The following is a 23230-nucleotide window of genomic DNA, read 5'->3' as shown; positions in this document are numbered from 1 at the left end:
AGGTTTCACATTTTACATCAAGGCGAAACCACTCACCCACCCATGTATATCGCTTTAGAACAAAATATGGTTGAATAGAAACCAAAGATTAGTTAATCAGATCAGCATTTGACTAACATTTAAATACAAACAGCCACAGAAGACTAATGCTCTAATGGTTGTTTCCTTTCCAGTGAATTAAACTACAATACTTCCAATGGCCATCATTATGATAGCCAGTATTGAACTAAAACGGTACCAAGAACAGTCTAAACTCAACGGTACCAAGCCAACAATAACAAATTTCCTATCTAATCTTGCGTTTCAGAGCATTATTAATAAATGTTCGTGTAATCGCCATCGTAGTTGAAGACCAAGGTTATGGTAATTAATACGGACAAAAGGTCTGCTAATTAATTATGCCCAGTAACAGATACAAAGAGGGTTCCATTAAAATGAACGGAAAAACATGAGCAACAGGCGGGCTTGCTATACGAGCCCAGCATATTCACATCCATCTACGTTTGTTTTTAACGCATTATTTCCAGTGTCAGGGAGTTATGTTCTGAAAAAACTGGTCTCTGTACAAGTTTTAATACTCACAAGATAATGTTTTTTACTATTTTGTATTACCCAGAAAGAATATTGTTGTATAGACTAAATGTACAATGTTCCAAAAAAGATGTGATGTAAGTTTTTGTTATAAAATTGTTTTAGTATCAAATTGCAAAAACTAAAAAAAAATACTAATTTCTGTCACATCTACACCACACTAATTTGGAGAAGGCAAGTATTTACTTGATTTCGACCAACTTATTTAAATAACTGGTTAATTGGAACAAAGTCACAATTGGCAATTAAAGTTACCAAATGGTTGTAAATCCATTCGCTTGTTAACTAAACATAGTCATTTGAATTAAATTGATTAAAATACTAATTAATTACGCATTTAATGGAGCATAAAGCGATAAAAGGCAATCAAGCACCAACACACTTAACAATAACCTGGTAGATACGTTTGATTTACCAAACGGTTCCAATTTGAAGACAGGCTCAACTGAACTATGGTAAATACTGTCCTTAATATACAAAAAAATTGACACTATTCTGAATAACATATTATACATTATGTCTACTAACATCATTTACACAAATGATTAGTGGCATTCACTTCGCAGCATTTCTACCATAGATTTTCTTTAAAAGCCTTATCTTAATTAAAATATGGCTTATTTTTATAATTTTAATTTAAGTTTTCTGAATTGAACGTTATTAGGCATTTGGTTAATTTGACAATCCTTCACCAACCTGGTAAACTGATTGAAACTTGACCAAGTTAAAAAATCTAAGCATCACCATGTTGTATACAGGGTGGTCCAGTTTTAAATGTCAATAATTCACCCGTCCATAGCCAATTAAAAAATAAGTTGACAGGCATTATGTCATTTTCCTGAAAAGTGCTTCCTAAGGAAAATACAGTCTTTCAAATTTCTGTTTAAAAATCGTTTTTTTTTTGTCATAACTGTCAGACCGTTGGAGCCATATTGATCAAATTTGGAACAAGCACTTTATTACACGTTATTACGGTCAAAGACCCAAAACTAACTCAACCCAACTCAAAATTGTCTTGGAAACGGAAAATTCACTTAAGAAGTTTAAAAAATATTATTGTAGCCAGTTTTCATAGTTTCCAGGCAAACTAAATAACTTTAGTTTTGAAAATTGAATTAGAAAAGATAAACATTTCAGAAGCTTAAAAATTGTGTTTGTAACCAGTTTTCATGCAAATCGAGAGACTTTAATACTAAAAATTGACTTGTAGACATAAAAACTACTTTTTCAAGAATTTGTTACTATAACCTTAAAAATTGACTTAAACCCCAAAATGTGACTGAACTAATGAAAAGTGACATCAGAAGCTTAAAATTTGCATTTGAAGTAAGTTTTCATAATTTGAAGACAAATTTCAATATTTTAGTCTTGAAAATAGTCTTAGATGCAGGACATTGACATTAGATTCATGAAAATTGTCTTGAAAACGAACTTTTCGTGCTTTTTACTTTGCTTTTCATTTTCTTCGAATTCTGGACTATTTTTAGTGTTTCAAAACTGCTTTCAGCTTGGAAAATCGAGTTTCAAGATTATCTTTACCAAGTTATTGACACAGCAAACTTAAAAACAATTTTCACATTCTTCATAGACTTAAAATGGCATTCCAAGCTATGTCACTATTAAATCGACTTCTAGACACCTCAGTGCTAAACATTTTTTGACTTTTCAAAAGTCAAGTTTCTTCAGTAATAAAAGTAAAAAATTTTGGTATCAAATGCTACTATATTAGTCTTGAGAATTAATTTTTAGAAATGAAATAGATCGAAAATTTAATTTACTTCTAGACTTGTTCCAGTTCAGAAAATTGAGTTGTACACCAATTGAAGTCCTGAAAATAAACTTTTGAACTCTCTTTAGTCCTAGTAAACTAAGTTATAGCTTTAAAAGTCAACTTGATTTCCGGACTGTTTTGAGTTCTTGAAATCCAGTTTCAGACACTCGACCAGGATGGCAGTTTGAAAAACAAATTATAAGACTATTCCTAGTAGTAAATAGCAAGTTTTTAGACTATTCGGTACAAATTTGGACTCTCACAAGTCTTGAATGTTCAGTTTTACACTATAAAACGATTTTTTAAATTGAAATTTGAAGGACTGTAGGTTCCTTAAGAAACGTTTTTCAGAAAAATTCCAGAATGCAAGTCAACTTATTTTTTGATTGGCTATCGAATGGTGAATTATTGATACTTAAAACTGGACCACCCTGTATATTGGCATTTAGAATCAATTACTATTTTACCTCAGTGTGCGTAAAATATTCGATCCAGCTGCGTTCTTTTACTAAATTAGATATATCAGAATAACAGGCGTTTAACTTGATCTAATAATAACGTTACAGAAATTATCAAAAATTGGCTTTCTTTCTAACAAATTTGAAAAAAAGATTTCAAAACAATTCTCCGGATGGTAATCAGATATAAGAGCATCATCTCTCTCGTTAACTAACAAAAAGCAAAGTGACTGCCTAATTACGTTAGCATTAATAACAGGTAACACTTAATCAGATTACGGAATGTTACCACTTACATGCGCCTGGACGTAATAATACCTTCCTATTCCGTCCACCCAACAAAAAGACATCTACAAGTTCCTATTTCCTTTTGAACAAGTTATTTTTCCTATACATTCACCTGAAGCATTATTTAACTTTTCAATGCTCGCGGCTCTCTATTTGCGTTTGAAAATGTGACAACCCAGAAGTAAGGAAATCCAGTAACCGCAATTAAATTCCACGCGTCGACATTTGCATAATTAGACGTTCCGGCATTAACGAACTATAAACATTCCGCATCAAGTCTCGAATATTATAAGTTGGAACTAATGAGATCCGAAACGAAAAACATGAGAAAATTACAGAAAGAATGCAATGAGGCAATTTAAAAGGTGTAGCCCAGAGCCATGTGCCATTTTGTTGCGATTTAAACGTCTCTATTAAACCGTACAAATCGCATTTAAAGGTCATTACACAATACTGAGGCGATTCACCTTCGGTCTGAGCCGATTCTATAGTCCGTTTAGTGGTACTGAATGTTCGATTGTGGACGTTTGTCGTTGGCGGTTTGCGAGAAAAATGGATATTAATTTACGGTCATTATCAATGCAGCGGAAGTGAACTGCTCGAGTACCAATAAGATATGCCCCGATCATTGTGCCCCTGAGTGGGACTGACACACAAGAGAAATAAACCGTTTACTTTTTTCTGTTCGGTCCAACTTGATTTACGTGGACATTGCCTGAAGAGTTATGTTCGCTTTTAGCGCTCTACGCGATATACCATGCGATATTTTGTTTAAACAAATGAACACGTCTGAGTTTACTCAAGTTACAAATTGGGGGTAACTTAAAATGGTTTTATTGTCCGATATTTATTATCAAAGAATGAATTAATGTAATGGAAACGTATAAAACAGAAAACGATCAAAGCAATATAAATTCTTAAAATCAAATAAAAATCATTTAATTTTGTTTTGTTTGCTTTTCTGTATAACAGAACAAAATGCAATACAACATTTGTATTTTCATCTTTTTTTTCTTTATTAGTATGTATTTTAATATGCTGTAGACAAAATAGTAAATAACACTGATGACGTTGCCATCATTTGCTTTGATTTTAACTTCTTAAGACAGATTTGACTCTCTTTCTAGTCGTTAGCTTCATGTTTGAAGTGTGATCCTATGTTAGTCTCATGTTGTGTGTGTTTTTAGCAGTTTTCTTCCATTCCTCTCTATCCGACGTGCTTTTAATGCTGTCCTGGAAAGAATTTCCTGTAAACTGCTTCACCTGGTCCAGCCATCGTTTTGGAGAATGTCCTCTAGGTCGTGTTCCCTCTACCTTCCCTTGGACCATAAGTTTTTTCGAGATTGTCATCTTTCCTTCTTGGATTCCTGACTTGGATGTTAAGTTCTTCGAGTATGGATACGTTACTTCTGCGGTCTGTCCAGAGAAACCTCAGTAGTCTTCTCCAGACCCACATTTCAAACGCGTCCAACTTGGCCATGTCTGTGGCCTTTAAGGTTCACGATTCTGCTGCGTATAGCGCAATTGGAAAAACGAGGGTGTTTACTAATTTGCATTTTGTTGTGGTTGTTATACAGGGTGGTCCAGTTTTAAATGTCAATAATTCACTCATCCATAGCCAATTAAAAAATAAGTTGACATTCATTATGTCATTTTCCTGAAAAGTGCCTCCTAAGGAAAAAAACAAGCCCTTCAAATTTCTGTTTAAAAATCGTTTTTTTTGTCATAACTGTCAAACCGTTGCGTTGGAGCAATATTGATCAAATTTGGAACAAGCACTTTATTACACGTTATTACAGTCAAAGACCCAAAACTAACCCAACCCAACTTAAAAATTGTCTTGGAAACGGAAAATTCACTTAAGAAGTTTAAAAAATATTATTGTAGCCAGTTTTCATAGTGTCCACCCAAACTAAAAGACTTTAGTTTTGAAAATTGAATTAGAAAAGATAAAAATTTCAGAAGCTTAAAAATTGTGTTTGTAACCAGTTTTCATGCAAATCGAGAGACTTTAATACTAAAAATTGACTTGTAGACGTAAAAACTACTTTTTCAAGAATTTGTTACTACAAATTCATACATTTAAACCTTAAAAATTGACTTGAACCGCAAAATGTGACTGAACTAATGAAAAGTGACATCAGAAGCTTAAAATTTGCATTTGAAGTAAGTTTTCATAATTTGAAGGCAAATTTCAATATTTTAGTCTTGAAAATAGTCTTAGATGCAGGACATTAACATTAGATTCATGAAAATTGTCTTGAAAACGAACTTTTCGTGCTTTTTACTTCGCTTTTCATTTTCTTCGAATTCTGGACTATTTTTAGTGTTTCAAAACTGCTTTCAGCTTGGAAAATCGAGTTTCAAGACTATCTTCACCAAGTTATTGACATAGCAAACTTAAAAAACAATTTTTACATTCTTCATAGACTTAAAATGGCATTCGAAGCTTTGTCACTATTAAATCGACTTCTAGACACCTCAGTGCTAAAAATTCGGGTATTTCTTACTAAACTAGACTGTTTTTGGTGTTTTAAGGCTGTTTTCAGTGCCTCAAATCGAGTTTCAAGACTATCTTTACAAAGTTTTTGACTTATCAGGCCTAAAAGCCAGTTTGTCCACTGACCATAATCTTGAAAATGTTATTTCAAGCTTCTTCACTATTAAATTGACTTCTACACTCATAGGTGCAATAAATTGTAGCATCTCTAAGAAATTCAGACTGTTTTTAGTTCTTTTTAAGACTGAAAAATCGAGTTTAAGACGTTATTTCCAAAAGTCAAGTTTCTTCAGTAATAAAAGTAAAAAATGTTGGTACCAAATGCTACAATAATAGTCTTGAGAACTAATTTTTAGAAATAAAATGTCCAAAAATTTAATTTACTTCTAGACTTGTTGTCCAGTCCAGAAAATTGAATTGTACACCAATTAAAGTCTTGAAAATATACTTTTGGACTCTCTTTAGTCCTAGTAAAGTCAGTTCTAGCATTAAAAGTCAACTTTTATATTATTTTAAGTAGTAAAAAATTAGTTTCATGCACAATACAGTCTTTGTCTTGATTTCCGGACTTTTTTTAGTTCTTGAATGCCAGTTTCAGACACTCAACCAGGATGGCAAATCGTGAAATCTTCGAAGATGGTTTTTCTTTTTCATTATACCTTTCTGGATACATTATACATTAGAGTGTAAACTCATGTGTTGTTCAATAAAAGAGTTACAATTAAGATCAGGTTTGGAATTATTTATGTGTTGTTGTTATATCTTACATTTCCTTTTATGAAGCAAGCTAACAATTTCACTAAAAGACCATAACTATGTTGACTGAAGAATCCGGTGTCAAAAATCAAAATAAACGTTTTCACTTGCGGTGGCCACACTTGCGTTATTTACTATCAAAATAAAAAGTTAACGGGATAATTAAAATTGACATTTTGACAAGTTCGCACCGAAACGCGAAATTAAAACAGCATTTTTCACGAAATTTAAAATTAAACTCTGGCACGTCAACATAACAAAAATCCGATCGATCCCAATAACAATCTCTAATCGAAACCGGGACCCGTTGAATCGCAGCCAATTAAAAACGCTGACAAATGCCATTAATCAAATACGGCAGTGTGAAAAAAAAACGCGAGAAAACGAAAACAATCCGGTCTAGGCGTATGAATTGTATAAATAAATTATACACAGTCGAATTAATTAGGTTAATTACGGACAATCCAAAATTAAAATATTTACGATGAGCAAGGTGCAAAGAATTTGTGGTTACGATTTATTTTGAATGGCATGTTTGTTATATACGACTTTATCGTTATTTTTATTAATTTTACGACCTGGTGGGCGTGCCTTTTACTATTTCCTCATCGCGATACTGATGGGTTTATAATTCGTTGGATATTTTGCCACTTTTTCAAATAAACCGATTTATCTTCAACTCTAGTGCTGCTAATTGCCTTTCGGATAATCTCTGTTTAGATGGATTTTATTGATAATGTTTGCTTTTCAGTTTCGTAAACTAAATCTCCATATTTTATTACCTGTCTTGTCGCGTATTTATTTAAGTCGATAGGAAACGGTTAAACAATAAATACGTGATCTGTCCGAATATATCTTCATCCCACCAGATGGACATGATTCTGTGGTTTTTCCTTTTTAGCGTTAATAAATCGCGTTTTATTGAATATCTTAGTAAAAACTAAGCTAAATGGCTGCAAATCAAAATAACCGAGATCAAAATGAACATTGTCCAGTCTTGGGTATAAATTTTGGTTCTAGTGTTTTTATTACGAATTGAAAACTTAGAGACAAAATAAAGGTCTGGAAACTCTTCAAGGATTACCTAACCTAACTTAACTAGCTATTATAAAATCTACTGATTCTGCACTATACTAAACTTAGACCCCTTCTTTTTTTCTTGTCCTTTTCTTCAATCCCTTTCTCCTTGTTAATTATTGCTTTTATCTACTTTACGTTTTTCTGTTCTCTCTTTTTCTATATTTTTAACTTTAACTTTCCTTTTTACATCCGCCAGCACTTTCTTGTCTACTCTTGTTCTTTTTGGATCTTTAAACTGCTAACACTTCGGTATTCTCCATTGCCTATATTTTTTCATCCTACTTATTCTTTACACTTTCAAACGTTTTTTGTATTCTTTTTTATTCACAGATGGGGTAAAATCACTGAATTTGAATGACCATTTAAGGATTTTACTCTTTTCCTACAAACTTTCCAAAACTATTAAGAAGCTAGTATTTTTATACAATTGTATACTAAATTTCTTACTTACACATCATTAAAACGAAATTTAAAAAGCCTTCAAGCAGCAGATTACTTGAAACAAAAATTAAGTTACATATAAATTATATTTACAGAGTGCAACGGTAATTGACAGTTCCAGTTCGTGAGAATTGCAACACGTGAAAATTTCCATCCGGAACTCAATGATAAACCCAATTTAGATTATAATATACACACATGCATGTGTTTCAGAACTATTATAAAAAGGCCATTATTTGCGTTTTTTTTTTATCAGGAAAATATAACAATAAACCAGAAAGCGTACCAGCATAACCCAGTTACGTCCAAAGTACTGCAAACAATCACTCATAATTATTACCCATAAAATGTCCGATCAAATGAATTTTATGTGGGAAAGTAACGGTTTGTAATTGATCTTTGACTGTTAAGGTAACGATACACTTTTTGCAATTCCGATATTTGTCAATTTTATTTGCGGATTGTGGTTATAAACCATGATCTATTGAATTGTTCCGAGAAACATTAATAATATTGTTATTAGAGTTTTATTAATCAATATAAGAAAAAAGTTTGTAAAATGTCAATCAGCAAGATGATAATTATATCCATATGGAAGTAAAAAATATATGGATTATTTTATAACGGAGAAATGCAGATGCATCTCAAGTATGAAATAAACGAAAAAATATGGAATATCCCCATTCTGCTTGAAAAAATTATTAAAATCTTTTTTGAGACAGTGAAATTCACATTGATCAGATAAGAAAACCAGACATTCTAAACAAGAATTTTTAAAATAAATAAAATGTTTGATTGATTTTGAACATGATCAATCAGATATCAAAAAAAAAAACAAAAATAAAGTACAAGAATTTAATTGAATAACTTCATATATCACATCTGTTATTTAATAGTTTCTTTCACAGTTCCAAACTGGTCAACCTTCGCATTGAAACAACCGAATACCTATTTTTCACTCATACCCACATGGAATGTAGCATAAATTTAGACAAAGCTATGACTTCCATGACCTTCTATATATAAATGATGACTTAAAACAATAACATGTAAACAACATTATTAATATTTTTGGCTTTAACTATTGCGAAAACTTTAACATACATAAATCAAATTACTTTGAACACCGTAGTAGGATTTCAGTGTGGTGTGGTCTCATAATACCGTGAACCAAGTTGGACAAGCATGGATAATGGGAGAAGTCTAAAAATATTCGTTTACAAAACATTATTTCCCTAACGATTCGGCGACAATAATCAGGCGTGGTCTAATGGATGCAGTGTTGCAAAGTAAAATATGCGATATGAAGAATGTGCGGAGAATATAAATCGGATCGCTTCGCTTTTATAAACGACTCTCGCATTTTTCCAGTGCACGTACCGAGAAATAGCTTCGCATTATTCGTTCATCTATCAGAAGGAATATTTACGATTTAAGTCTGAAGGAGTAAATTCCCCTGCATGAGACCCGATGCGATGTACGTAAAATATCGAAAATCTCTCAGGAACGTGATGAAATGGTCTATTAGCGCATCCTGCAAGATAAGCTCGGCCGTATTATACCGGCCCGTATAAATGCGACTCGTTCCTGAGTGCGTTGAGCTCTTTAATGAGCCGCGGATTATGTTATGAAATGTTAAGAATTGTGATTGTTGCTTGGGAATTTAATCGTAACTGGATTGACTAGTTTCACTGCCGCTTTGGGTCTTTAACAAAATTTTTGTTGCCTTCCGTCAACTTGTAAAAAAAAATCAAAAATCAATAAATTCAAATGTCTGAAGAGGTAGAAACTTTAACTGAAACTAAGCTAACCTAACCTAAATCAACCAAGAAAGTCCAGAACTTGATCCAGACTAAAAGCGTTGCATTTAGAAAAAAGCAGATGAAATTAAAAAAAACACTTACTTTGCTTTGATTGGTTTGTCAGGCTTGGCTCTGCAATACAATCCTTTCATGTTCTTATTCTGAAATACAGTTTTCCTGAAGGTGTCAGGGCTAAATTTGTGATCAAATTCAAAATCAACAAACGGACTGACACCAAAAGACAAAAACTGATTGACACAACACGGCTAATACGATAACAACACGAAGCTATTTCCAAAGTTGGCTAACAGAGGGCGTATCATGGCTGTCTAGCGTCATCTGTCGATTACGGTTACGCGCTCCGAATTTACAGGGAAGGCGGTTCTTGAAAATAGGCTTTCAAAAATGTTATCGACCATTTGCTCTTGATATTTTTGTCAGTAACCGTTATATATGTATATTTACCAGTCCGAATTAATCGGTTAACCTGGCTCGGAAACGATACACATCCTATGTTTACCTTATTACGCTTTCACTGTGTCATCTGTCAAAAATCGTGATGTCCATGGCACACTAATTCAAAACCCTTGTACTAAATACTTCTAATTGCGTTGTGGTATTGTCAAATAAAGTTTCAGTGAAGCCGTAAAGCGACCTAAATCGTCGAAATGAGTGATAGTGATAAAATAAGTTGTACACCACCTGCTTTAGCAGCAATAGCGTCAAATACGCTAAATAATTTAATTCCTGGCAGGTCCCGCGAAATGTATGAACGAGCGTACAATAAATTCACCACTTGGGCCAGAGAACACCAAACGGTCAATTTTACCGAAAATGTTGTATTGGCCTATTTTGCCCATTTAAGTAAATCATTGAAGAGTTTGACAATGTGGGCGCAATATTCCATGCTTAAAGCTGAGCTAAATATTAAAGACAGTATAAATATTCTATCGTATAAAAAGGTGCAAGCATTTTTAAAGCGAAAAAGTGAAAACTTTTACTAAGAACCAAGTAGACACTTTTTTAACAGAAGCACCTGACAAAAAGTATTTAGTCATGAAGGTAAGATCCGAAACAAAAATGAATTTATGATTTTTTTTAATACCTATATTCAACATTTTTAGGTTGTTTTAATATACGGCATATCAGGGACATGTCGATGTAATGAACTGGTAAACTTGAGAATTCAAGATATTGAATACATGGAAAAATTAATTTTGGTTAAAATTCCAATATTTACAATTGTTGGAGAATTTTACATAAACATTTGTAAAAAATACTTGTCTCTTCGTCCAGATGTTATTGATACAGATCGTTTTTTCATTAAATATCAAAATGGAGTTTGCCACAGAGTTGTAATGGGTATTCACAAAATCTCAAGTATTCCCAAGGAAATAGCGTTGTTTTTGAAATTGGCTGATGTCAAAGAATATACTGGTCACTGCCTTCGCCGAACCTCTGCAACTCTTCTTGTAGATAATGGTGGAGACATTTGCTCATTAAAAAGACGCTACAACTGTAGCAGAAGGCTACATTGACGATTCTTTAAGAAATAAAAATGACACAGCAATGAAAATTCTGGATGTAAATGATTGTAATTTAATATCAATGGAGAACAATACCACAGATGATATCAGAGAACCAGTAATTTCAACAAACCCACAACAACAACCTACTTTAAATGTAGACCATGAAGTAAAGGGGCAGAAATTTCATTTATGGCAGAATTGTAAATTTTAAAATTGCTCGTTTAAACTGACGGTTCATAGTTCGAATACCGACAAAGAAAATGTGTAATTTATTAGTTACATTTTTCTATTAATTGATATTTTAATTTATGTTAATTGTGTTGTGAATATAAAAAGTTTGTAATGCAACGAATAAAGCAAACAAACATGAAAAATTAGTGGTTTATGCCTAATGGAAAAATTGAATTCATAAGATTGTGTTAAAATGATTGACCAAATTATGTATGCTAGTATTATCCTAACTAGCCAACAAATTGGGTTTTCCGGTCAAAACATCGCAAATCCATACACCCTGTATACATGCCGCTTGAAAAAAAAAATACTGTACGTTACACGAACGTAGAAAGCGATTATTGTGCTATATAATATTAATAATCGCCTCTTTTTACGCCTAATAACATAATATACTATTTTTCAATTTTTTACTTTTTTATTTGAACTCCAATGAAAATCGGCATTAGAAAGAGGATAAAAATACTACAAAATGAGTGAAAACTCGCCTCTCTAGCTCTTCATGTTACCGAGATACTGTATGTCAAAAAGTAGTTAAAAACGACCCCTAACACCATTCTTTCAATTTTTTTTAAAATAAAAAATAAGTAAAAAAAATGTTTACAAAAAATGTAATTTTTCCAATTTTCGAAAGGTTGTCATTTCCCCTAATTAAAGGTTGGCTTTACAATACAATCAGGTTGCACTATAAATATTTCAATACCGTACAGTACTTGTGGCTCAAACTTCAAACATCAACCACTAAATGGCTTTCGGTAGTTTTATTGTTTTGATTTAAGACTTTAAGTGATCAAGGTTTGTGGTTGACAGTTTTATTCAACCAATTTGATCCCATTTACCGCAAGCACCAGCACCAAGATGAGCCACCGTGTATATTTTTTATTTTGTTTAATTATATTACAAGATTATATTGAAGAATTTTTTAAAGTTAGCTTTTGGTTTATTTGCACTAGACTTCAGTCTGAATTTTTCTTATTCTGAAAATAGTACCGTCATATTGAATACTTTTCACAAATCAAATAGACGATCGTTCCGATTTACGTAAAATATATGATCGATTCTAAACGCCCATTATACGTTAAGTTAAACAATGGCGTGTATTTTTAAATTAAAGTTCTGTAGTCAGTAAACTGGACTTTTTTTAGACTCGACTCAGTCGGCCCAGACAATAACCGAGTGGATTGTTTTAATTGTTCGAAATCGGTTTAAAACGGGAACAAGAAATCAATTTAGAATTTTAGTGCCAACGAATGAATGATGCCTGTGCAAGACATCAAAGAACGATCGCTAATTGATTTTATAAACCGTATTGTTCTCAGAGCTACTAAAATTTAACATGTAAATTAGAAGGGAGAAAGTAAACTTTCAATTAATAATTTCACACCAGAATCGTTTTGTAAGACTAATTAAACAGTTTTGCAACGCTGTGCAAAAACCGTTGACACACATGCAATATTTCATAAGCCAAACATCGCTCTAAACCGAATTAATATATGCGATGCAACAGAAATTAGAGCTCCTCGTAAGTAATTATACGGTGTAAACGTGATTAATTGAGCTAATTCCGTAATTTATAATATTAGACCGATACGGTTGTATATTAAAAGCATTAATACGAAACGTAAACTGATCTAAACCAGGAAATCTCGACGTTGATGGGTGGAACTATTTAAGATGTTTCAATATGTTGTATGCTAATTCAAATTTAACGGAAATTGAAAGATATTCTAGATGGAATGCGTGCTTGGCAGAATTTCTAGTGGAATGTCTATACAGGGTGGTCCAGTTATAAATGCCAATAATTCACCAATTGATAGCTCATCAAAAAATAAGTTGACATGCATTATGTCATTTTCCTGAAGAACGCTTCCTAAAGAAGAGACACCCCTCCAAAATTCAGTTTAAAAAATCGTATTTTTGCTACAACTGTTAGACCGTTGAATTTTGATCAAATTTGGAACAAGTAATTATGAAATAAGTACTCGTTCAATTTTCATGAATATAATGTCAATATCCTGTATTTAAGACAGGATTTTTTCAAATTATGAAAACTTACTTCAAATGCAAATTTTAAGCTTTTGATGTCACTTTTCATTGGTTCAGAGTCACTTTTCGGTGTCCAGGTCATTTTTCAAGGTTGAAATGTGTGAATTTGTAGTCAAAAATTCTAGATGAAGTAGTTTTTCATGGCTACAATTCAATTTTCACTACTAAAGTTTTTCAACTTATCTGAAAACTATAACGACTGACTACAAAGACAGTTTTTAAGCCTCTCAAGTCAATTTTCACAGTTTCGAAGTGAATTGTCAAGGCTAAAGTCTTTCAATTTGTCTGAAAACTGTGAAAACTGGTTACAAAGACAATTTTTAAGCCTCTCAAGTCAATTTTCACCGTTTCAAAGTAAATTTACTGGTTGATAAGTCAATTTTAATTTTAAGAGATACTTATTTTGTCAAATTGAACAAGTAAAGTAAAAAAAAAACTGAATTTTTTTAAAAATATCCAGTAACGTTATTTCTACGTTACTATTTTATTAGGCAGAAAAATTTAAACCATCTTTCTGTATTTACACCACTGGACAGTTTCGACAAACGTCATTAACATCACATAATGACAATTAATTTCATATGTATTTGGTATAAATTTGATTAAAATTGCTCTAGCGGTTTGGCAGTTATGACAAGAAACCGATTTTTTAGACAGAACTTTTATGGACTGTATTTTCCTTGAGAAGCATTTTTCAGGAAAATGACATAATGTATGTTAACTTATTTTTTGATGGACTAATGAATGGTGAATTATTGACATTTAAAACTGGACCACCCTGTATAAATGTATAGAGAGATTCATATAAAAAGTTGTTTTGAATTTAAGAGTGCAAACTGTGCACACAGTGCATCAAGATTTTTTATCAATGAAATAGTCCAGTTTTCCAAAATTTGTTGCCTATTTTGAAACAAAAAAATCACAAATTTTTTTTTGTTTCAAAATAGTCAATAATGGCATTGTTGTTTTCCTGATTAAACTGGAAATTTGGCGGTGTTAGAAAACGCCAAGTTTACATAAAAACTGATGGATTAAAACGTAATCTACCCATGTAGTAATTTTCAAAACCAAACTGCTTTCAAATCCCTAAACAGGAAATTTAAATAAGCAGCAATTTTGGACCAAAATTCCCGTTTTTACTGTCCAAATTGCCCTGTTTTAATTACGTCAATCTTTACAGCTCAAATTGCATTTTTTTACAGTTTTCTTTCACCTTTGCGGTTTAGGAGATAGCAAGAGTGGCACATAGCAATTGGTTCATCCTATACAATTTGATCAAACTTATAACTATATTGACCATACACACCTAGCCCTGAATAAAACAGACCAAACACGAAAAAATTTAGGGTTGGGTTATGAAACAGATTAATTATTACTATGTCAATCAGTCGTAGAAAAAAAATCAGAAAGTGCTGAACTGAGTGACTATAAGCTTTAAAACCCACTATATTGCTTCGTGAAGCATACACGTGAAGAATTGTAAACAACGGAAACTAAAAAACCTATTTAGTTGCCAAAACGATTTTCGTGACTTTAGCTGTTCATGTTTCATTAGTCGGCAAAACGGTCATTTACTTTCTCGAATGAACACTGTATAATTATTCATTTTTATAGCTTTTTTAGTTAACTGTAAAAACTTTTTTGCATACAAAATTAATAAAAATTCAGCTAATTTAAGTGTCTGACAACATTTCATGTTTTTGTCTAGAGAATCAGATAAAAGAATAGCTTTCTCCAGTTAAGGTTTACGTTTTTTTCGCTGAAAATCATCTAATTGAGCGAATAAGTGTTGGTTGCTGTTGTTTAGCTTGGGTGAGTTACAACCCAAAGATAACAACTGTCAAATACGGTCGCAAACAATGCAGTCACGACAATCTACTATCTTAATAAGGTGGTTAACCGTGCAAATTTAATTAATCGGTTCAGCAGTCATGTCTCTTTCAGTGTTATGCACTCCCACGACTTGTGTTTAAATAATAATTATTTAGCTGGAAACAGAAATAATATTTTACAAAGTGATTTACGCCGTTTACTAGTGAATTTTAATTCGAAGAGCTGCGATTTGAAATAACTTGGGAAACGTGAAGATAGCGAAGAAGAATGTTGGTCGGCTGTAAAAGACAACTTATTGGCTTTATTTTCTGAGCTGTCGGCTCGCCTGCCTTGCTTCAGGCCATAAATGTGGAAAATTTCACTTGCTTATTCGTTTCTTCGACTTGCAGTTTTTTTTTTAATGAGACGCCGCATATGTGCAATTTATATTTGAATGTCCATAAATAATAATCCAAAAAGCAGATTAGAGTCCAAAAAACAGACTCTTTAGTTATATTATAGAGCACCATCACAGGCAACTTTTAACACTTTATCAGAAAGGACAAAAAGGAATTTGAAGCACAAAAAGGCAATCACAGAGTCAAATGGTAACTTTTCTGACCTTTTCTAGACACTAAAAAAAAAAAATTAGAAATACAAAGACAAGTCAAAGACTCATTATTATTCTAAACCTAAATTACCGAAAACTAAAATTCAAGTTAGTTTTAGAACCAAAACTACATTAACTAATGCTTCATTAAACGCACTTAATTCAGAGTTGTAAAACGTGAAATAAACCTGGAATAAAACGCATTAGTGTAGTACTATTTAATTAAAAAACAACACAGGTTTTCCAAAAATAAAATTGAAAATTGACTAGGTAATTACCTCCCGAAATATCCTATAATAAAGCCTTCGAAAGTTACTACTGTTCCTATTTTTAAACGGCCTCAGTGTGACGCCACAATCTGCGTACCAAATTACATATTTCCCATAGGTAATTTGGCTTGATTTTTTATACTCTTCAGAAAATGACAAACATGTTCGTTTTTCCTATTTCCACATCTGCTACATTAAGTGTGATTGATTACAAAATCCTCTAATTGATTGACAAGCTTTTTTAAAAAGAAAACGCAGGTAATTGAAAGACTAACCGATTCGAGGCTTAATTAAAAGTGCCTCTTTAATATAGACGTTTCAGTCAACATAAAAATTCGGATTACACACACAAAACGGAGTAATAAAAAAGAAGAATTTATCTGAGAAAGGATTATTTCGCGGCAAGAAACCCAAATAAAAATCAACGCTGAACGAAACACGTTTAAAGTAAACTAAATGAGATGGGTTTATGGACGTTTCTCGTCTCCAGTTTGTACTTGTAAACGTAGACGATGGATTTTGCATTAATGAAGTCGATTTTGTTTTGGTTGATTTTTTGGGCTTTGGATAACATCATTTCGATGTTGTTTTGCAAAATTTATAACACTAGCAAGGTTTAAAGTAAGAATAAAGATGATGATGAAAAAGCACGAAGCAGCACCACCTTTCAACACTGTCCCTTTCCACTTTTATAATAGACATGAGCTTACCCTTATACACATACATTTTGTTACCTGTTTCATGAAAAATGTTTCTTCTTCTTATTCATATTTAAGAACTCGCGATCTGTTAGTTTTGCAGGTTTCTCTGGATCAGTTCCTGGGAGGTGGACTGCCAGCTGTCCTTCCATCTCTTAGGTGGTCTTCCGGGTGCTCTTTTCCCTATTGGTTTCCCTTCAAGTGCATTGCGTGGCAGTCTTCCCTCTTCCATTCTTCTCACGTGCGTACCAATATCTATTTCTTTGTCTCCCCCATCTTACAATGTCTTGCACCCCACATTGTTTCCTAATGTCAGTGTTCCTGATTCGGTCTATTATTGTTTTTCCCATTATAGTTCTGAGCGTTTTCATTTCGGCTACTCGAAGCATTCTTTTCGTTTTGTTGGTTTCTTCTCTGTGATAACTCGACCCAGATATTGGAATTGTGAGACTTGCTCGATGATTTTGTCCTGATCTTTAGGAAATGTTATGCTTTTCGTTTTTTCTATAGATAGAATCATGTTCATCGCTTGGCTGACCTGGCAGAATTTTGTTGTTGTCTCTGTAGATCGTCCTACGTTTCCGCAAAAATAGCTGCATCGTCGGCATAGCATACCATGCTTTTATTCTGTCCCATTCGATATCCCATATTTAGTGATTATACTTCCTCTATAATTCTGTCCATTAAGAGATTGAACAGAAATGGGCTAAGGCTGTCACCTTGTCTCTGATGCCTTCTGGTGTCGGTATTTCTTCCGTATAAGTGTCTCCTGCCTTTACTTTAGTCATGTTGTTCATATTGAGTCTGTGGACTGCTTTTACGATGGTGTCAGTATATTTATGATGTCGGAGAGACGAACCCTATCAAATGCCTTGGTCAAATCGATGAAGCAGACATATGCTGGTGTATTAAATTCGATTGATTTTCCTTTTAGTTGTTTGATAATGAATATGGCGTCGGTCATGGATCTGTTTCGTCTGAAGCCTTGTTGTTCTTCGCTGTTTGTTATTTCTGTTTCAAGTCTTTCCTTCGAAATTCCGGTAAAGAGTTTCATGCTTGTGTTCAGCAGCGTTATGCCCCTGTCTTGGGTGCGTCTTCTGTCTTTTCTTGAATATAGGGATAATTATACTTTTCTGCCATTCCGTAGGTATTTCCGATGTTTCTAAAATTTTGTTGTAGAGGATTTTTAGATGTTTTCCTAGTTCAGGTTCGGCATATTTCAGAAGTTTGTTTGGGATGAGGTCTGTCCCGGGAGCTTTTCTGTTTTTCAATTTTCTGATTTTTGCCATTACCTCTTCTTCGTTCAGTGTTATTTGATGGTTTGTCTCGTAATTTTCGATGCTTGTATTATAGAGTTTCCTGAAGTATTTTTCCATACATCTTTGGTGACTCCTTTTGTTTGCACAAACTCATTTATTGGCTTTTTCCTGTTCTTGAGCATCTTCTAGACTTCCTTCTGTGCTCCATATAGGTCGTGATCCATATTAAATGCTTGTAAATTTTGCGCAGTAATCTCGTTTTATGGCTTTGATTCTGGCATTGATTAGCTTTATAGTTGATCATACTAAAAGATGGTCAACAATAAAGCTATTTTGTATAACAGTGACAGTAAGAGGACATCTTTACTATTACTTCGAAAAATTGATAATAAAAATCACTTAATACATATTATTTGATAATCTGATAATGATAGCACAGAGGCTAAAATTAAGAAAAGGTTATTTTAAGACTGATAATTTCTTATGTTTTACTCAAATATTTTTAACAATTTTATTTTTTGTGTGCTTGTAAAGTGTTATTCTACTGACTTTTTTTTGAAAACCGTACAATTTAAAATAGCCGCCATATGGCGACTGTCACACTCAAAACAGTTTCTTACTAATGTCACTTTGATCGTTATCAAGCAAATGATTAAATACTTATAAACCAAAAATACACACACAAAAAAGTAGTAAATGTGATGTCAACTATGATGATGCCACACCTGAGACATACGTAAATTTAAAACAAATACAGGGTAATAAATACAGGATGGTCCGATTTAAATGTCAATAATTCACCAATCCATAGCTAATTAAAAAATAAGTTGTCATTTTCCTGAAAAGTGCTTCCTAAGGAAAATACAGTCCTTCAAATTTATGTTTAAAAAATCGTTTTTTTTTGTCATAACTGTCAGACCGTTGGAGCAATATTGATCAAATTTGGAACAAGCACTTTATTACACGTTATTACGGTCAAAGACCCAAAACTAACCTAACCCAACTTAAAAATTGTCTTGGAAACGGAAAATTCACTTAAGAAGTTTAAAAAATATTATTGTAGCCAGTTTTCATAGTTTCCAGACAAACTGAAAGACTTTAGTTTTGAAAATTGACTTGGAAAAGATAAAAATTTCAGAAGCTTAAAAATTGTGTTTGTAACCAGTTTTCATGCAAATCGAGAGACTTTAATACTGAAAATTGACTTGTAGACATAAAAACTACTTTTTCAAGAACGTTACTACAAATTCATACATTTAAACCTTCAAAATTGACTTGAACCCCAAAATGTGACTGAACTAATGAAAAGTGACATCAGAAGCTTAAAATTTGCATTTGAAGTAAGTTTTCATAATTTGAAGACAAATTTCAATATTTTAGTCTTGAAAATAGTCTTAGATGCAGAACATTAACATTAGATTCATGAAAATTTTCTTGAAAACGAACTTTTCGTGCTTTTTACTTCGCTTTTCATTTTCTTCAAATTCTGGACTATTTTTAGTGCTTCAAAACTGCTTTCAGCTTGGAAAATGGAGTTTCAAGACAAGTTTACATTCTTCATAGACTTAAAATGGCATTCCAAGCTTTGTCACTATTGCAGTGCTAAAAATTCGGGTATTTCTTAATAAACTAGACTGTTTTTAGTGTTTTAAGGCTGTTTTCAGTGCCTCAAATCGAGTTTCAAGACTATCTTTACAAAGTTTTTGACTTATCAGAAATTGAAAATGTTATTTCAAGCTTCTTCATTATTACATTGACTTCTACACTCATAGGTGCAATAAATTGTAGCATCTCTAAGAAACTCAGACTTTTTAAAAAGCATTAAAGACTGAAAAATCGAGTTTAAGACTATTTCCAAAAGTCAAGTTTCTTCAGTAATAAAAGTAAAAAATGTTGGTACCAAATGCTACAATAATACGTCTTGAGAACTAATTTTTATAAATAAAATAGTCCAAAAATTTAATTTACTTCTAGACTTGTTATCCAGTCCAGAAAATTGTTGTACACCAATTAAAGTCTTGAAAATGTACTTTTGGACTCTCTTTAGTCCTAGTAAAGTCAGTTCTAGCATTAAAAGTCAACTTTTATATTATTTTTAGTAGTAAAAAATGAGTTTCATGCACAATACAATCTTTGTCTTGATTCCGTACTTTTTTAGTTCTTGAATGCCAGTTTCAGACACTCAACCAGGATGGCAGTCTGAGAAAGCGAATCATAAGACCATTCCTAGTAGTAAAAAGCAAGTTTTTAGACTATTCAGTACAAATTTGGACTTTCACAAATCTTGAATGTTCAGTTTTAAACTATAAAACGATTTTTTTAAATTGAAATTTGGAGGACTGTATCTTCCTTAGGAAACCTTTTTTAGAAAAATGACATAATGCAAGTCAACTTATTTTTTGATTGGCTATCAAATGGTGAATTATTGACACTTAAAACTGGACCACCCAGTGTAAAAAATGAAAGAGTTATTTACCGTGTCCAAGTTCCTATTGAGACCAAAGTTCGCAAATTATAAATGCGTGTTTACCTGTAACAAAACCAGATATGAGAAAAAAGGATAATAATAAAGAAAAAATAAGAACACTGGAATATTTTAGATAAAATTGAGTAGTAAATACAATAGCTTAAAAATGTTAAAAGTTATCAAATAAAACTCAGTAAGCACCACACAAGTTGGTTCTAAGTGGAACATCTTTTAAACTACTTTCTAACATCCTCTGTGGGTATATATCATGCACGACTAAGTGGTTATTTGTTCAGATCAGATTAGCTGACATAAATTGAAACCCACCAAAGAACATTAATTTTTAAAATGACTGGTAGTAGTACCAGTCAATCATGGGTGCAAGTTATGACTTGCCTAATATCATTACAGAGAGCTTATACTGAACTTCATAAATACTATTGTTAAACATCACTGTGTGTATTAGTTGAATTAAAAATGGATACAAGTAAATATAAGTTAAGTTAACAGTAAAACTGGAAAATATAGACTTATGCAATTTTCTGAACGGTCAGATATCTATAATTACTGACATGTGGCATCAAATCCTAAACTTAAGACAGCAAACTGAGCAACCAAAGTGTGACATTACATAATATTATATTTTTAATATCGAATTTTATGAATTTGCAAAATGGGACTTTTTGTAACAGATTACATAAACAGCTATTCTGAAACTAGTTACTGAGCGATAACTTATTGTAATTAAAATTGTTTTGAAAAAAAACTACCCACCAGTGAAATAGCATAGTTTGTTGGTATTGCCTAACAACATTCTCACTATCCGTATTATTATCTAATTTACTATTTTAAGGCAGTTTACCTGGTGGCTATTTATTTGTACAAAAGTACCAAAAATACAAGGATATTTTCGCAGACTTATTTTTCAAAAAAATATTTGACATGAATCGAGATTTGAACGATCCCATTAATTTTGTCCTGGAAGCACAGACGTCAAACTGGCGAGTTAAATGAATTCAGTTCCCGATGATTTATTAGACGAAAATCCGAAAAGGAACATCCGTCCGATGTACTCCATTACGTACCCTTGCGGTTTATTACAACTTCTTGTTTTCAAAACATAAATCAAATAAAGAACGATACTCCTATTTTTAGTGTTTGTGTAAACATGCAGTTTCGATGTTTTCACAAGACGCACTCGTACGAGGTTTTTGGGTCATTACCACCTCCCGCTGCTTTTACATATACACCTGATGATTTTTCTACAAATCCACCGTCAATTTGACTGATTGCTTTTTCTATACTGTATACGTTGTCGGAATTGATGACTAAACGACGGATTTTTAAAGAACATCCTCGTTTTGACGTCGTTTTCCGAAGAAAAATGACTATACTTTAGTAATCGAAATATTTTTAGTTAATTTAACGTCATCTCGTTTCTCGAATTTCACTCGATTCTAATTCGGCGAATTTAATGGAATTAATTTGACATTTTAAATAAATTCTCGTATCGGTTTACGTGACACTAAACAAGTAACGACATTCACACAAAGAAAAAAAACTGGTCGAGCACTACCATATAGTTTACTATTCCTGTTACGTTACGCTATAGTTGTACGACGGTCGCGACAAAACCAGAAAGTTGATTGATAGCCATGAAAATACCTAACCAAATAGGTAGGTGCATGTTGGTGACGTTCTTATTAAGTTAATAATTTAGTTCCGCAAGTACTTTATGGATGTTTGTGATTTGCTAGATGACTTTTCACTATCTTACACAATTTTGCGTAACGATTGATTTGTTTGATGTTTTATATGGTTTGTTCAAATTTATTTTAAAATTATAGTATTTTTATTATTTTTACAGGTTTTTATTGTAAAAAAGTTACGCTAAAACCACCTTGTAGGCACGGTGAAATCAAACCAATTTTTTCTCACCAGTTGCATAAAATTGTAGTTTTTAAAGAACTGGTAACGGAAAGCAGTACGTTTCATCAATGACTGTTCCGGTTACATCACAAAAATCGAATAAAAATATGTGTTTTATAAAATGTGCTTTCAGATATCGTGAAAACGAACCAACTCTCATATCGAAGTTTGTGAACTATCTCCAAAAGAAAACAGCGGCTGGAACACTTTTAACCGCTGTGTTCAGAAAAAGTATTTTCTTTCAACAAAATGTTTTTCGTGATTTTTAAAAAGCGTTTCAGATTCTTTAAAGGGTAGAAAGTTCATAAAAAATGAACGACAAAGTGCCATATAAACTATGGTGACACTTTGGAGTTTATTTTTTATGTACTTTCCACCCTTGTATTATCCTACCACCCCAAAAGAAAAACGCGTTTTATGAGGTCATCATATTCGCTGAGCAAACTACGAGTATTTTACTTGTTTAAGTATCCTACAATCAATTTGGACCACCCTGTATTTTGGCGTCGTTTTTTTTCTTTCTCTTTCAACTAAAAAAATGGCGCCAAAACCCTGATATACAGGGTGGTCCAGTTTTAAATGTCAATAATTCACCATTCGATAGCCTATCAAAAAATAAGTTAACATACATTATGTCATTTTCATGAAAAATGCTTCTCAAGGAAAATACAGTCCATAAAAGTTCAGTTTAAA

General features: G+C 32.5%; 1 protein-coding gene across 4 annotated transcripts in view; it reads right to left on the bottom strand.

The window, feature by feature from the left end:
* dgo (ankyrin repeat domain containing protein 6 diego) overlaps nucleotides 1-23230 on the bottom strand; it is a 68488-nt gene that overhangs the window by 13380 nt on the left and 31878 nt on the right. Inside the window, exon 1 of one of the 4 annotated variants that reach the window (XM_081978590.1) lies at nucleotides 9790-9904. The exons of the other annotated variants lie outside the window; for them this stretch is intronic. The gene's annotated coding sequence lies outside the window, so the exon portion shown is untranslated. Of the gene's footprint in view, nucleotides 1-9789; nucleotides 9905-23230 lie in introns of those variants that run through there. 4 annotated transcript variants of the gene reach the window in all.

This window comes from Ips typographus, linkage group LG1 (genome assembly GCF_016097725.1).
Source record: "Ips typographus isolate SLU linkage group LG1, UJ_Ityp_2.0, whole genome shotgun sequence".
In the NCBI taxonomy this organism is placed as follows: Eukaryota; Metazoa; Arthropoda; class Insecta; order Coleoptera; family Curculionidae; genus Ips; species Ips typographus.
Note: the sequence above shows the minus strand (reverse complement) of the source record. Positions and strands in the feature narration are given on the sequence as shown.